Here is a 16,762-nt window from a genome sequence, read left to right as displayed (position 1 = left end):
CTGGGAGAGACAAGCCCTCCTTGGAAAGGGTCTTTCCAAGCCTGGATGCAGCATTCCAGAACACACTCCATCAGGATCTCGCTCTCATCTCTTGGCACAGCCACCCAAACTGCTGCCAGGGTCGCCCCTCCTGTGCTCCAACCCCCAGCTCCACATGGATACCTCCCACAGGAAGGGAGGGATGCACAGAACATCATGGGAGAGTATTCCAACGCAAATCCTGCTCTTAACCGTGGAATAGCCTGGCTGAAAAGGGACACACAGGGATCATGGAGTCCAACTCCAGACCCCACACGGACACCCCAACAATCCCCCCTGTGCATCCCTGGGAGCGTTGTCCAAACGCTCAGCATGGCCCAGTGCCCTGGCAGCACTTCCAGCCTCATCCAAGTGTCTCCATCATTCAGGTTTTCCCAGGAGGTGCTGAAGCCATCTCTTGCCACATCCTGCAAAAAATGTTTTCAATTTCCCCCCTGAAGCAACCCACAGAAAAATATAAGTTATTCCTGTAACTTAATTCAAATTAATTTGTCCCCAAAGGCAGGTTCATTGTGCTGTGTGTGCTTATTTCTCTCAGTTAAACTGAATGACTCCAATTTTTACCAACTTCTTTCTTTCCTGAGGTCAAGGAGGGCTGTGAGCATGTATCATGGACCTGAAGGGGAAGTCCCTGACCTCTTTATCTTCCTTGTAGCCACATCTCCTCCCTGAGCAAATTTATTCTCCACAGACTGATAAGAAATATGAAAAACAGCAAGTCAGATCACTGGAGAGGCTTAAAATAGCAAAAAATTCCAAGGACTCCCTGGTAATTCATCCTTTCAGTGTCTGAAGGGGCCTGCAAAGAAGCTGGAGAGAGACTTGGGACAAGGGATGGAGGGACAGGACAAGGGGGAATGGGTTCAAACTGACAGAGGGGAATTTTAGGTGAGATATTGGGAAGGAATTGCTGGCTGGGAGGGTGGGCAGGCCCTGGCACAGGGTGCCCAGAGCAGCTGGGGCTGCCCCTGGATCCCTGGCAGTGCCCAAGGCCAGGCTGGACATTGGGGCTGGGAGCAGCCTGGGACAGTGGGAGGTGTCCCTGCCATGGCAGGGCTGGCACTGGGTGGGATTTAAGGTCGCTTTAACCCAAACCACGGTGGGATTCTGTGAATTCCAAACCCTGCCCCAGGCTTGAAGGCATGAGGTGAAGCAGTTGGAGCAGAGCATCCACGAGAACCTCCCACACCGCGTTCCCCCACTCAGCTGAGGAGAACATTCACGGCCTGTGCTGATTTTAATCCCAGTCCTCGGCAGGACGAGCACTGGAACGTCCCTTGCCAAGCTGGAAAGGGCTGGCAGTCTGTTCAGCAGCACAAGTCCCCGGCAAATCCGAGGAGAGCGTTCGGATCAGGAGCACGGGAGGAGCTGTCCCCTCGTGTCCCCCCGCCCTGCGCGGGGCAGACGCACCCACGGAGCAGCAGCTCCAGGGCGGCCGTGCTGCTGCTCCCGGCAGGAATTCCTGCGGCTGGCGGCAGGAATGAAATCCAGGCTGGGCACGCCACCTGCTGCTCCCGGTGGCGATTACAGGGCAGCAGGGATGGGATGTCCCGCTCTGCCTCACCGGGGAAGCTGCGCCTGGGACCGCGCTGCTGTCACTGTCACCAGCAGGACTGGGCGGGGAGAGTGCTCCTGAGCCCTGACCCACACGGGAATGATGAGAGAATAACCCCGCTCCAGTGCAGTCCCGGGAGAGGGCACAAAGCTGCTGCTCTTTGCTCCGTTTGGGAAGGAGGGAATGGCAGGGACACCTCCCACTGTCCCAGGCTGCTCCCAGCCCCAATGTCCAGCCTGGCCTTGGACACTGCCAGGGATCCAGGGGCAGCCCCAGCTGCTCTGGCAATTCCAGCCCAGCCCCTCCCCACCCTCCCAGCCAGCAATTCCTAATTCCCAGTATTCCATCTATCCCTGCCCTCTGGCACTGGGAAGCCATTCCTGTGTCCGTGGCCTCTCAGCAAAGTCTCCAGTGCCCAGCTGCATTCCCATGTCCCTTCCCGGGGTCCCTCTTCCCAAGCTGCACAGCCCACACACCCCAGAGATCTGCAGGGGAAGCTTCACACGGGGACCTCTCAACATGAGCCCTGTGGATGTAGGTGACAGTGACATCCCGAGGATTTCCCCAATTCCCCATTTCCAGTGCTTTTAGTGTCTTCATTCCAGGGTCCATGAGCTCTGTGCTGTGAGTGCACAGCTGGGACTGGCCCCAGGGCTCCTGTTGCCCACATTGCAGAGGGCTTCGAGGTGGGAAGGCTGCATCAGATGTGGCCTCAGGCCCCTCTCTGTCCATGTGGGATCTGCCCCTGGAGCATTCACCATCAGAATTTCACGCAGGGAGCAGCCCTGGGCTGGGACATCAGCCCCTGGCCAGGTTTGACTGGAAGAAAGCAGCAGCCAGCCAGGAGGGCAGAATCAGCATCTGGAGCGATTCAATTTGAAATTAATTACATAAATTATGTAATGAGGAAAGATGAGCTGAATTAGTGTTCCAGCATGAGCTCGGAGAGCGTGACCAGGGCCTGAGCCTCGAACTCAGCACCATCACATCCCTGCCCACAGCTCCTCCGGTGCACCGGCTGGGAAATACTTCAGCTTCCAGACAGGGAATTGCTGTGGGCAGCACCTGCTCCTGCTGGAATCCCTGCTGGCACCTCGGTGACCCCAGGATGGCAGTGCCAGCCCCAGCGGGGCTCCGGGCTCAGCGAGTGCCAGCGCTGGCTCACGGCTGACCTTGGGCTCTGCCGAAGGGACGGCTCCGCCCGCAGGGGCAGCCAAGTGGAAAGCTGAAACCATCATCTTCCAAAGAGACTGGAGGTAAAAAAGCTTCAGGGACAATCTTTTGTCAGTTCCTGAGACTTGATTAACTGCCTTAATTCCACATGATTAATGGCTCTCAGATCTCGGGAGGCCCGAATCTCCGTGCACGTGGTGTGACTGGAGAATCTTCCTTCTCCAAACTCCTGCAAGCTGCTCCAGAGCCACATTCCCAGTGCCCTGACTGCCGTTCCCCCTTCCTTCTGCTCTCCAGTGGGAATGACTGCAGCGTGGGAGCACGGTGCTCAGAGCATGGCTGTATTTCCATGTCCCTGGGTCCTTCAGCAGCGCTGGCAGGGGACTGTCACTGCTGTGCTGCCACCCTGACCCTGCTGATGGCGCTCCCTGAAGCACAGACGATGCCTGGGGTGTCTCCTGAGCCCACCTCGAGTGCCCTGGCAGTTCTGGGCTCCTCACAGCAAGAGAGCCCTGGAGGGGCTGGAGCGTGTCCAGGGAAGGGAACGGAGCTGGGAAGGGGCTGGAGCCCCAGGAGAGGCTGAGGGAGCTGGGAAGGGGCTCAGGCTGGAGCAAAGGAGGCTCCGGGGGGACCTTGTGGCTCTGCACAAGTCCCTGACAGGAGGGGGCAGCCGGGGGGGTCGGGCTCTGCTGGCAGGGAACAGGGACAGGAGGAGAGGGAACGGCCTCAGGCTGGGCCAGGGCAGGCTCAGGGTGGGCAGCAGCAGGAATTTCCCCATGGAAAGGGTGCTCAGGCCTTGGCAGGGGCTGCCCAGGGAGCTTTGGAGTGCCCATCCCTGGAGGTGTCCAAGGAATTCCTGGAGGTGGCACTCAGAGCTCTGGGCTGGGACAAGGTGGGCATCGGGCACAGCTGGGACTGGATGGGCTGGGAGGGCTTTTCCAACCTCAATGATCCTGGGATTCTGACACTTAAACAAGAGATCTGTGGAACTGATGCCTGAAGAGGCCTCCTAGACACAGAGACTGGACAGGAGTAAGGGAATAAGGCAGGGATTTATTTGAAAGGCCTTCAAAGGTACCCCTGGGCAGCCAGAGGCCACTGCCCAGATGGGCCCCAAGGTGGACGGCAGGGCACGAGTTCTTCACACTTTTATAGGTTGGGTTCATTTGCACAGCAGGGTTCATTCTCCAATTAAAGCTTCAGTTAATGATGTAATTTCCCCAAGCTTGCCCCCCTGTAGAGGCTTTTGGTTTATACTTTTGGGCCTAGGACGGTCTGGGTGTCCTTGGAGAGCAGGCCCGGAGAGGCTTTGTTCTGTGTGCCTGGCACAGAGAGCAGCAGTGAACAGGGTACAAGGAACTGCAGAGTCACACACCAGGCACTGCGGGGTCTGAGAAACGGGAAAGTTAAAACCCAAGGCATCATTTCCTTACATCAACACAGCAGAACAAACTAGGAGTAACCTCCAAAAAAAGTTAACAAATCTCTAGTGAAGAGTCAGCAGAACCCTGCTGCCCAGGGGGGCAGGGAACAAACCAATCCCACCCTCCCGTGATCATCACTCAGGGATGCTCCTGAGGGCAGCAGTGAGGGAAGCCCGGGCAGATCCTTCCAGCCCTGCAGCCCAAATCTGTGCCCAAAATACAGATGGGAGGAGAACAGGAGAAGGAAGAAGGAAGCATTGGCCTCATCCCCTCGCAGGACCTGCTGCTCCAGACATTCTCTGGATGAACAAGGCTGGTTTCACAGCTCTTGGCAAACGTGGGGACGCTGAACATTTGGATTAATTATTATAAACGAGACTAAATTAATGCACTGAAGGAGCAGGAGGTGGTTGAGCACACATGTTCCACACAGGCCCTACACAGCCAGCAGTGAACCTGTGGTGGCTGGATCATTAATCACCTGTCACAGGTTGAACCAGTGGAGACTCCAGCAAAAATCCACAGCATTTTACACAGCACTGCACCAAGAATTCATCCCATTCCTGCCCTGGTTAATGGAATGCAAGGGCTGTGCATCTCCAGGATCTATAAATAAACTTCCAGGCCTGACTTGCTGCTCCTGTGCTTAATGGTGGGGAATTGCATCCCGGAGTTTCTGGGGCAGGCACACCTGGAGGATGTGGAGGGAACACCCAGGGGTGGTTGTGCTCCCCTGCAGTGGAATAAGAGAGGTCAGGGCAGCAAACCCCAGCCCAACTGGACCCTGAGGTGAGCTGTGGGAAGGCAGAGGGGAGCTCACAGCAGCTGAGTTTCGTGTGGATCAGATTCTTGTTTATGCATACACAAAATAAAAACGCTGCTGGAGCAATGGGGTTTGGATTTTGAGAGCAAAACACAAAACCAGGCTCCATGCAAGCAACTCTCAAGCTGTCCTGGGCACCCACTCCCACCTTTACTTCCCATTAAATGTCTCCAAGGTTTTCTACAGAATGGATGGATCCCTGCTGACTGAGGCCAGGAGCAGTTAGGTCTGGTTAACACCCAGGCTCATCTCCGGAGTGCTCCAGTGTTCTCCCCCTGCCCCTGGGCTCAGGGCAGGCAGGATCCCGGGAAAGAGAGCTTGAGGTGGAATTTGGGATCCCTGCCTGGGCATTCCCACAGCCCCACAGCGCCTGACCCTGCTCCCTGGAAGGAAGAATGACTGAAAAAAGGAGGACACCATTAGATTTAAGGAAGTTATCTGGTGCTTCTCCCTGTAGGACCTTTTCTTTGCTTATATGGACAAGGTTTACATTTTCTGTGCCAGGTCAGTCCCAAGCCGAACCTTCTGGAACATTTCCACTGCAATAAGCAGGATACTGCAGTGTTCCCATCCCTGGCAGTGCCCAAGGCCAGGCTGGACATTGGGGCTGGGAGCAGCCTGGGACAGTGGGAGGTGTCCCTGCCATGGCAGGGGTGGCACTGGGTGGGATTGAAGGTCCCTTCCAACCCAAAGCAATCTGGGATTCTGGGATTCTATTTCTAAAGACAATTGCAGAGAAAAACATGAGGGAAGGTGAAGGTGCAAGGTCTGGCCGAGGAGCTGGAAAATAGAGATGGGAACTGAGTTCAAAAAACCTGGATGGACCAGGCTGAGTAGCAGAAAATAGCAGGGAATGATAAGGAAGGATGAGGACAAGCAAAGAGAAGCCAGAAGCTCGTGGCTTTGGGGAAGAGGGCAGTGCTGAATGGAGCACAGCATCCAGCATGGAATCAAATCCAAGATCCCCTGTAGGAAGAAATAGTCTGTAATGTCTTTTTGTTCTGTACAAGGCTGAGTCCCTTGTGGTAAAACATCTGTGAATGACACTGTTCTACAACCCAAAAACCCCTGGAACACCAACTGGAGCTGAAGGAATGTGGGCTCTCCAATGCCACTGCCTCGAGGGATCCAGGGACGCAGTCACGAGCACGATTCCTTCTGCAGGCTCCCCAGACCTGGCCTGGGCTGTGCAAGTCCAGCCAGGCTCTTGGTGACTCCTGGATCTGCAGGGCAAATCCTGCTCTGCTTCCCAGCAAATTCCCAGTGTCCCAGTGGAAGCTGACACAACACTTGCTCTCTGTTGTTTGTTCCAGAAATGTTATTTCCATCTGCCTTCTGCCCTAGAAAGCTGTACATGGGCTCTTCCCACTGTCCCTGTGATGGGAATGCCACCCATCAGCATGGAAATGGTGCTCTTGGACATCCCAAATTCATGGGATGCTCCAAATACTTTGCCAGAGCCAGGAAAAGCAGCACTGAAATGCTTCTGGAAGTTCCCCAAGCACCAAATGCCAACACGGAGATGGTTGGTGCACGTGGGGGGACAGGACAGGTGCAGCAGATGATTTTGGGATGGTCACTCCTGTATCCCTCACTTCCAAAGGGCACTGGAAAACAGGATTGGTGACCCTGGACTCACCTGTGGCACGGTGGGTGTGGGTGCTGCACACACTCAGGGTCTGCATTCCAGGGCTCTTCCAGCAATAAACTGGGCACTACCTTGTGCCCTTCCCAAAATCACTCCTCTTTTCCAGGCAAGATGGAGCTCATAGAGAGAGAAATGCCTGGGAATGTCCATTCTGAGTTCTCACGGGCTGTTTATGATCCTTGCTCCATCGTGAACTTTAGTGCCAGTCCAAATTAAATTCATTTTACAGTATGAATTTATTTCCCAGCTTCTTAACAGAACAATTTGGAAACGTCCCAGAGCCTTTAAACAACAAAACTGTTTTTCCTTTATGGCAAAAAAATGGATTCTTTGCCTTTCTTTTTCCAGGGAGAGCAGCCAGCAAAGGCCCCCTCCAGCTTGCACAAGGATGGATTTTTTTCCACAAAACCTGAGCAGTTTAGCACTTCCAAGCTGTCATTGTCACACCACAGTCAGTTAATTACATTTATAATTCCAGAAACGTGGGTGGTAGAAATTGAACCTCAAGTAAAAGACTTTGTCTCCCAGACAGTGGGCAAATAAAACTTTGCTTATCTCGCTGTAATTTCATGATACACAGCATGAGATGGTGAAAAATCCCTCAATAATGTAACTTAGCACTACCAGGGAGCGCTGCACTCTTTCTTCCTTTCATTTTTATCGTGGCCAAGGCTGTGAAAGGCTTCAGCTGAGGAAGTCACCTCCTTGCTGCCCATTCCCTCTCCCCATGAGCCCACTTGTGTCTCCTCTTCCCTAAGCACTGTTTTCACAGCTGCTTCCCAGTCCTGAGTGCTAAACTCACTTGTGACACTCCGGGCATGCCCAGTGATTTGGGAAGGGAGAACACCCTGAGATGAGGGGAACACAAGGATGAAACAACCTCCTTGTCCTGCCAGATGTCACCATGAATAAAGACCTGGGAAGTGTCGTTACTGCAGCTCAGGTGCTGTTCCTGCAGGTGTGCCAGGAGTGGGGGATACACCATGGGGAAGGCTGGTTTTCCCTGCTGCTGGAAGCACTGACAGCAGATCCTGTGGAAATCCACATCCTGTTTGGTTTGGAAAAGGCTCTGTTCCTTCAGGAGCGGTGCAGGGCCTGGCATGGTTCAGACAGGACACCGAGGCACGACTCCAGAGCCCAGGGGGAGACACGAAAAGGCAGGGATTTGTCCCAGCATCATTATCCCACTCCACGGCACATTTCCTGTCACACAGCGATGGACACTGGGAACACACGAACAAAGCCAGGCTCCAGGGACAAAAGGAAGGAATGGGATTCTTGGCTTTGTTTTCCAGAGAGAACTAACACAGAAAGGCAGGAATCATCCCAAAGCCACTTGGGTTCATGCATTCGGTTCCTGCCCCTGCCTTACAGGGTGCACTGAGCACATCCCGAGCTGCCTGTCCACTCCTGCAGAAAGAGGGAATGGGCTCCAAGATCCCACCCCTGCCCTGGGAGCAGTCACAGAACCACAGGGATGGTTTGGATTGGAAAGGAAGTGCCCAAGGCCAGGCTGGACGTTGGGGCTTGGAGCAGCCTGGGACAGTGGGAGGTGTCCCTGCCATGGCAGGGGTGGCACTGGGTGGGACTGAAGGTCCTTCCAACCCAAACCACTCCCGGACTGTAAGGAATGGCAGTTATCCTTAGGAGGATCAGCAACATCCACCCAGTGTCAAACGCTGCCAGTGCACTGTGACAGGAGATAAAAATCACCTCCTTGGCAGCAGCCAGCACTGTCCAGCTGAAGCACTGCCTGAATCCTACATTTTGGGGCTGGGAATTGAAAAACGACACATTTCTGCTTCCTCAGCCCTGTTCCTGCTGCTCTTTGTGCTCCAAAGGAACACTGCCAGTGAGAGCTGAGGTAAATACATTTCAGGGGGTTACAGAGCAGTAACTCCCGTGAAAAGCACAGACCATGAAGCTGCAATGCTCTGAAATCCCTCACAGCTCTGGAGGAAAGGAGCTGTTTGCCCAATTTAACCCATCAACCCTGAGGAAAGAGACCTTACAAGGGATGCTTTCCCCTCAGCAGGCAAACAGAGATTTGATCTGTCAGCATCTGTATCAATCAGGCGAGAGCTCGTGCCCTGCTGTGGCCAGGAGGGATCACGGCGAGGAACTCCAAGGGCAGCACCAGGCGAGGTGGAAGTGTCTGAGAGAAGGGAGGGCTTGGCTTTATTGCACCAGACACCTTGAGAGAATAAAACCACTTAGCAAGGAGGATCATCCATCACTTCCTAACACAGAAACCTCCCCTTCTGCAGCCTCTGAAAGGCTAAAATGTCAGAGTGTCTTTTTAAACCTGCTGCTAATGCTTCAAAAAGAAGGCAGAATATTCCAGTGATTTTCTATAATTAGTTTAATATCCACATTCTGCTCCTTCCCTTTTCTTGATTATCTGCTCATTGGCAAAGTTGACTTTCATAGAATTCCAGAATGCTTTAGGTTCAAAAGGACCTTAAATCCCAGCCAGCCCCAGCCCTGCCATGGCAGGGACACCTCCCACTGTCCCAGGCTGCTCCCAGCCCCAATGTCCAGCCTGGCCTTGGGCACTGCCAGGGATCCAGGGGCAGCCCCAGCTGCTCTGGGCACCCTGTGCCAGGCCCTCCCCACCCTCCCAGCCAGGAATTTCTTCCCAATATCCCATCTGAACTCCTATTTTGTGTAATCACTCCAGCTCCTGGGAACATCTTCTCCCGAAATTCTTTAGCAACAACAGAGCCTTCTGGAGGCCTCAGGATTCTGTTCTGGAGCACAGCGATGCCAGCACCGACAGGGAAGGGGGATCAGTAACAGCATCACTGCAGTAACAAACTGAGTCCAAATCCTGCATGAAGAAGGATTAAAGGGAACCTAATTCCCTGAAACTTGAGGGTTCCAGAGACCTGGCCAGTGTCACCCTGCTCCCCTAGGAACTGTGCCAGTGCTGGGCAGCAGCCCCAGCTCAGGGATCCTTCCCCTGTCCCACTGCGCTGCTCCTCACCCTCATGAGCATCTACAAACCCCAACGTGCCCTCCTGGACACCCCCCGTGCCCTTCCTGCTCCTCACAGCCCCCACTGGTGGCACTGGGCCACCAAGTGTGCCTGGACCTGCCACCAGTGCCCCAGCTCTGGAATGAAGCCATCCAAAGGGACACTGGAGCCACACGGATGGAGTAGCCATGGCAACCCACAGTGGCTCCCTGCTTTCCTTCTCACTGCATCACTGCTTCCCTGTCAGCTGCTGATTTTCCAGCCTCCTGGATAATTTCCAGGCCCAGCTGGGACACCAGTGCTCTTGGAAAATAATTTTATTAACAGGTTTTTTTTCTCATTGTGTTGAAAGTGCTGCAGTAAAATCAGTTTTTATCAAAATAGGAGGGATGGGCAGGAAAAAGATGCCATCAGTGCTGAGTCTCAGTGGATGGAAAGATGGTAGAGCCATGAAAGTGTGGGGCAAAAACTCCACACCCAACACTAAATTTCAGCATAAATGGACTGATGAACTTCAGCCTCACAAGAGAAGAGGCAGAATTGGCTGCATCCTGCAGAGTCTTAATGACTTATTTATTTGTTAATTACTATTTTTGTAGTATGTGAGGAAGAGAAGCAAGAAATGTATTTGAAATTTATAATAACATGTACTCCCTGTCACCCTGCATGGAAGTTCTGCCAGGAGAAAACTGAATTGGGAATGTTGGAATCCCTGAGGCTGGAAAAGCCCTCCAGGATCACAGAGTCCCAGCTGTGCCCGATGCCCACCTTGTCCCCAGCCCAGAGCTCTGAGTGCCACCTCCAGGAATTCCTGGGACACCTCCAGGGATGGGCACTCCAAAGCTCCCTGGGCAGCCCCTGCCAAGGCCTGAGCACCCTTTCCATGGGGAAATTCCTGCTGCTGCCCACCCTGAGCCTGCCCTGGCCCAGCCTGAGGCCGTTCCCTCTCCTCCTGTCCCTGTTCCCTGCCAGCAGAGCCCGACCCCCCCGGCTGCCCCCTCCTGTCAGGGACTTGTGCAGAGCCACAAGGTCCCCCCTGAGCCTCCTTTGCTCCAGCCTGAGCCCCTTTCCAGCTCCCTCAGGAATTCTCCAGCCCCTTCCCAGCTCCCGCAGCTGCTCCCCCTCATCTCCTGAACAGGGTCATGAATTCCCTTTGGGACCTTGTCAAACCTTCCCACTCTTTGTGACTTCAGGGCAGAAGAAGCCTGGAACTTCCTTAAATTCTAAGGAGAGGGGAAAGGCTCAGCTCTGCAGCACAGAATCACCACGCTGGTGTCGCTGATGGGACGGTGACTGAGACCCACAGAATTTTAATCCCCTGGGACAATCCATTACTGAGCTTTTCCTTGCAGTACCAACAGCAAAGCACCCGTGTGACTCTGGAACCCCACAAATCCCAAATGCAATCATACCCACACGGCCTCCACGTCCCTGCGTCACACACAATAACTTACCCAAGAACCCATTAACGCAGTCAGCTCTAAAAGCCTCGTTTGCAGTGTCTCCTTGCAGGAATCTGAACATGTTCCCTCTCCCTTCCCTTGGAATTAGTATGCCATTGTGAGGATCAAGGCCACTTGCAGGAATATAAAATATTCAATTAATAAGGCTCTGGAATATTTAATCATGACATTGAAATGCTAAAGAGTGCATTAACATTTATTATTCCCTATAAAGGATGGATCTCCAGCACTGTGCCTGCAACTGTTCCAGAACAGCCCCGTGGAGCTCCAGGTGGGGTTTTGGGCTCCTTCCTAAACCGATGCTAAAAGGCGGCATTAATGCAGATTAGGCTAAATCTCATCACCACTGGAGTAACACTCCAGGAGAGAATGAAATTACCAGCTCTTGCTTTAAAGAACTGAGGGGAACATTTTTTTTTGCCATTTCCAATTAGCAGAGCTGAGGTGGCAGGGAATTACACAGGGAGTGTTTCCAGCAGTGGCTGAGGCCTTGGTGAAGAAAAAACAAAATAAACAGGAAAAGCAGAGGGCTCTGCCTCAAGCCCTGTCCTACTTTACACCATTTTAGCTCAGGGCTTGCTCAGATGCACAAGTTTGATGTATTTGTGATTTCTGAGGTGATTTCTCTTCCGTGAATGGAAACACTGCAATTTCACTGCCAGGAAATGACCACCACAGCAAAATCCTCTTTAAAACAGCCCTAATTATGAGCCACCAGAGTTTTTGGGGCAGGTTATGGCACTGGGAAAACATCTCACCTGGCAGGGAAATAAGGTCAGCCTCTGGTGGTTTAACCCCAGGTCCCCATTATCCTCATCCTGAAGCCAAATCCCTGTCCCAACTACTGGGAAGGAGTTTAACTCCATCCCAGCCCAAACCAAGACCTTCCATCATCACAATGAGTCATTCTTTAATAACAGGCACAATAAATCTGTCTTGAAATAAAAATCAGCCTTGAAATCAATGGAGATCACTCAGAGGGATCACTGAGCAAAAACACTCAAAAGATTAGGGAAGTTACAGAGATGAGTAAAAATAAATCCTTACCAATAAGGGAATGGGCAACAAGGATGTTTTAAAAGAATAACAGAGGAAATTATTGTCATAGCTTGGATCTGTCATTGGGAATCAATACAGTAACTCCTAGAGAATGCATAAAACAAATATTTATCTTTCGTGCTTGTAAAGATGCTGAGGGGAACATTCATTTCTGATGGCAATAACTAAATATTTTCTGTTCAATCACTGTTAAATAAGATTATTAACTGACTATAACCTGAGCTTATCACAGACAATTTTCACAAAACTTCTTGTGAGCAGCCCCCAAAAGCTCCAGAATGTTTAATGGGACAGACCAGCCAGGCAACACAAGGCAGGCTGGCAGTGAAGGAGTTTGGGTGGCAGATTAATTACCAGGATGGTGATTGGATTTTAGAAAAACTAGACCTGCATGCCCCATAGAAACATCTTATAATTAACAACCAAACTGGAAATTCTCATTCTGAGGAGATGCAGGGGAAGATGCTCATCAGGAGGACATGGAATTCCCATACAGGCAAAGCGCCAAACCCCAAATGCAGGGACAAACTGGTCCAGAAGCAGCAGCAGTGCCAGGCTCGGTGCTTCCAGCTGGGACAGGCTGGGGGCTGGGATTGTTCTCCAGGGACAAGCAGGGAAGGAGTCTCCGGGAAAGGAGAGAATCAGTGGGGTAAAAGGCAGGGCCAGCACGAGAACCAGGGGTTAGGAATTAGCCAGGACCACGTGTACACTGAAACAGGAAAGCAGAGGCCAAGCACTAGAGGGAGTATCAAGGAATGCACTCCTGCAGCAATGGGAAAACAAGAGGTGAGTTAAAAATGAGCTCAGGTTATGAGAGCTGTGGGAGAGGACTGAAGGTGGCATTCAGGAGCCCTTGGGGGTACAGGATCCTAAGGAAAGCTAACGAGGGGAGCAGCTGGAATCTTGTAAAGCAAAACCATTCCAGGTAGGAGGGAAGGCACAGTTCTCTCACTGAGCTGACAGTCACCAGAACAACTCCCTAAGGGTTGGGGCTGGTTCCTTCTCAAATTAGAAATCATTCACAGAGTCCCAGAGCATCCTGAGCTGGGAGGGACCCACAGGGATCATCCCAGCCCCTGCCCAGACCCCCCAACAGCCTCACCCTGGGCATCCCTGGCAGCGCTGTCCAAACGCTCCTGGAGCTCTGGCAGCCTCGGGGCCGTGCCCATTCCCTGGGGAGCCTGGGCAGTGCCCAGCACCCTCTGGGGGAAGAGCCTTTCCCTGAGATCCATCCCAAAAGTTCCCTGACACACCTCCAGCCGCCCCCTGGGAAAGTCATTTCTGCGCCCGACGTGGCAGCAAAATTCAGCCAAAATGCTCCTCAGGCGTGTGGGATCCATGAGCAGGAGAGCAGCAGCAGCAGTGCCCTGTGTGAGCGATGAGCAGGCCCGGCTTTCCCGACCCAGGCTCAGCCGTGCCCCACGCCAGCCGCTGTCCCGCCGCCGAGCATCCCCGCGGGGCACGGGCAGTGCTGGATGCCCAGCGCCCGGGAGAGCGGCGCTGGCAGAGGCAGGGATGCGGGCAGGCAGCTCCTGCCACCTCGTGGGGACAGCGCTGCTCGCACATCGCACCTCGGCGCTTCTCCTTCCCTCTGGAATGCCGGGCAGCCCCGCCTGCCCCCGGGATGCCGAGGGAAATGCTCCCTCGCAAGGGGAATCCCAGCCCGGGCACAGCTGCTCCTAGAGCGACTTTGTTGATTATTTTTCTGATATCCCCAAACCACAGCTGCCTTTTCCACTCCCTCCTTCCACCCCCCGAGCTGCTGGCTGAGAAATTAAATAAGACTAAACCAGAGTAGGAAATGAAGAAATAAGAACAAAACACCCCAAGCACAGGGTGGGGCGTTCTGTCAGCCCGAGATACGACGAAACCCAGCAGGAATTTGCAGCAGGAAAAGGTTTCCTTAGGTTTAATGAAGATTATTCTTTATTTCTGCCTTTAAAGTCACTAATAAACCATCCTGAACACACCTATATACAGATAAAATATGAAATATGAGTATTTTCTTCCAGATCCCAAAAAGCTGAATGGAGAAACATTTATTCTCATACCTCTATACTTAATAATTTATAGGATTGATTCATTAACAAGACCTGTTAAAGGAACCTCCCAAAAAAAGGGAAAAACCTTAAATATCTCCATGAAAAACCCACGGCAAAGCACCATCCCTCAGCCAAGCAGCAAGCAAGGGGTGTTTTGGGTTTTTTTCCTCAGTCTAACCCCACACCACAGATCTCACCGAGGTGTCTGGCCTGTACAATCTACACCAGACTTTCTGGGTTGCATTTCTGCAGCTGCTGCCAAAATAGCTGATACCACCCAAAGCAGGAAAGTTCAGCTGCAGGGATTGCATCTCCACTGGCAACTAAAGAGGCAGAGATCTGGAAGGGAGGCTTGGAAAACCCTTTACAATGAAATCATGACCTGTGTCCCATGATTAATTCTTTTTTTTTTTTTTTTTTTATTTAGATTTTAACTGGCATCAACCATCTTCCCAAAGAGAACCATCAGGACACCCAGTTTCAGGTCCTTTCTGGTAACTGCTGAGATCCACATGGATAAATCCCAATAAAATCCCCTAGTCTCCTTTTCAGCCCACAGCATAAGCAGCTGATAAGGCTGAGAAGTCACTTGGAGGTGTGGCCCCGAGCTAAATTTGGATTTATTGTCTCCAGGTGCACCTGCTCTGCCCCAGAATCACCCCCAGCTGCTGGGCCAACCACACACTCAACAAAAATCTAATTAACTGCTTTATCCTCACCAGCTTTTCCTACTCAGTCTGGATTAGTCTGTCTTCTCTGAATAATGAAGCTGATCTCTTCCTCTGTGGAACAAAGGGACAGCAAACAAGCTTAAAAATGATTCAAGAAATGCTATTTATGAAAAAAAGAGTATTTCTGCTACAGGGGAAATGTAGATGGGATATTGGGAATTAGGAATTCCTGGCTGGGAGGGTGGGCAGGCCCTGGCACAGGGTGCCCAGAGCAGCTGGGGCTGCCCCTGGATCCCTGGCAGTGCCCAAGGCCAGGCTGGACACTGGGGCTGGAGCAGCCTGGGACAGTGGGAGGTGTCCCTGCCATGGCAGGGGTGGCACTGGGTGGGATTTAAGGTCCTTTCCAACCCAAACCACGCTGGGATTCCCTTTGGGAAGCTCCACTGGCATCTGGTAATACAAACAAGAGGGGACCTGCTCTGTCGCAGTAACAAGTCTCAGGAACCTTAACAAAACTTGTATGAATTCCACAACTACCCAAATTACACACACAGATCTCACACACATTTATCCTAGAAAGAAGGAATTTCCCCTCACTTGACTTTCTGCGTATCCTTTTGTGTTCCTGAAAAAAAGCACAACAGTGGTTTCTGTAAGGAACTGGAGCAAAACGAACTTTCTTTGCTTCTGATGACTTAGGGAAAAGTTGAGCTGATAAGGAGTTAAGAAACTATGGGAGCACTAAGATACCACTAATTATAAGGAGTAAATTATGGACTGAACAGGTTTTTTTGTGCTTTTTAAGGACAAGTGAACCAAATGAAGCCATGCCATCTGTATCGAGTCAGTGGATCAGAAACCACAAGTGGACATTTAACTGATGTAACACCTAAACACAGCTGTTCCTTGTTATTCCTGTTTTAACTTTTCTACGTTCTCCTTCCCTCTTCCACCCACAGATCTGCCAGCCCCATTCCTTCCCTGGGACCAGCACAGGAGCCAAGGCCAGTGGCAGATGGCAGGAGAGGAAATCCAGAGATCCCCTCTCTTTTCTGAGCAGCTCCCCTGACACTCACCTGCCTCTGATCCTGACACTGCATCCCTGGGGGCTCCTCCTCCTCAATCCTCTGAAAGTCGGGGGAGCAGCAAGCACAGCTCCCTGTCTGCTCTATTAACTGGGCTGCTAATTACCACATGCATTTCCAGTAATAAACCCAAAGGCTTTCATTATTTCAACAAGTTGCAAAGTAGCAAATGGGACCCCAAAATAACAACTTAGTTTTTTAACGCAGTTGCTTGTTATTAACAGGCACACGGTGAAGTAATTTCTTACTCAGAGCTGAGTTTCTAACCCTCCTGCTGGGACTAATTTAGGAATCAGACACACCTGATCCCACTGTGGCTGCTTGTTAGCAGGGAGAGCCGTACAGCTGGGTACACCTGTGATTTATCATGTATACTTTAGTTATTATTCAAGTAACTCCCCCTGTTTCCCACTTGAACGACAAACCCCTACTACAGAATCTTCCAGCCAGAACAGACCAGAGCCTGCCCAGGCCCATAGCCCTAATTAAATCCGCTTTTTATCACTTAATAGCGTGGATTAGTCGCTGTTTTCACAGCCCTGCACACCCACTCGGGCCAGGACGCTGCTCAGCCGTGCCCGGCCCCTCGCACCTCTCGTTATTCACCTGCGGCGGCCCCGGCCACCGCCCGGCCCCGCTCCGTCCCTCCCGCGATCCGACCTCCGCCTCCCACCCGCTTGCAGCTCCGGGAAAGCTCCACGAGGCACACCGCGGGCTCTTTGTGAATTCCAGACATCCCCGCGAAGCCCCCTCCTCGCCTCAGGCCGGCTCCGCCTCAGGCCGGCTCCGCGCCGGCCCCGCCC

This window comes from Corvus cornix, chromosome 5 (assembly GCF_000738735.6).
Source record: "Corvus cornix cornix isolate S_Up_H32 chromosome 5, ASM73873v5, whole genome shotgun sequence".
NCBI classification, from domain to species: Eukaryota; Metazoa; Chordata; class Aves; order Passeriformes; family Corvidae; genus Corvus; species Corvus cornix.
This window is presented reverse-complemented; position numbering follows the sequence as displayed.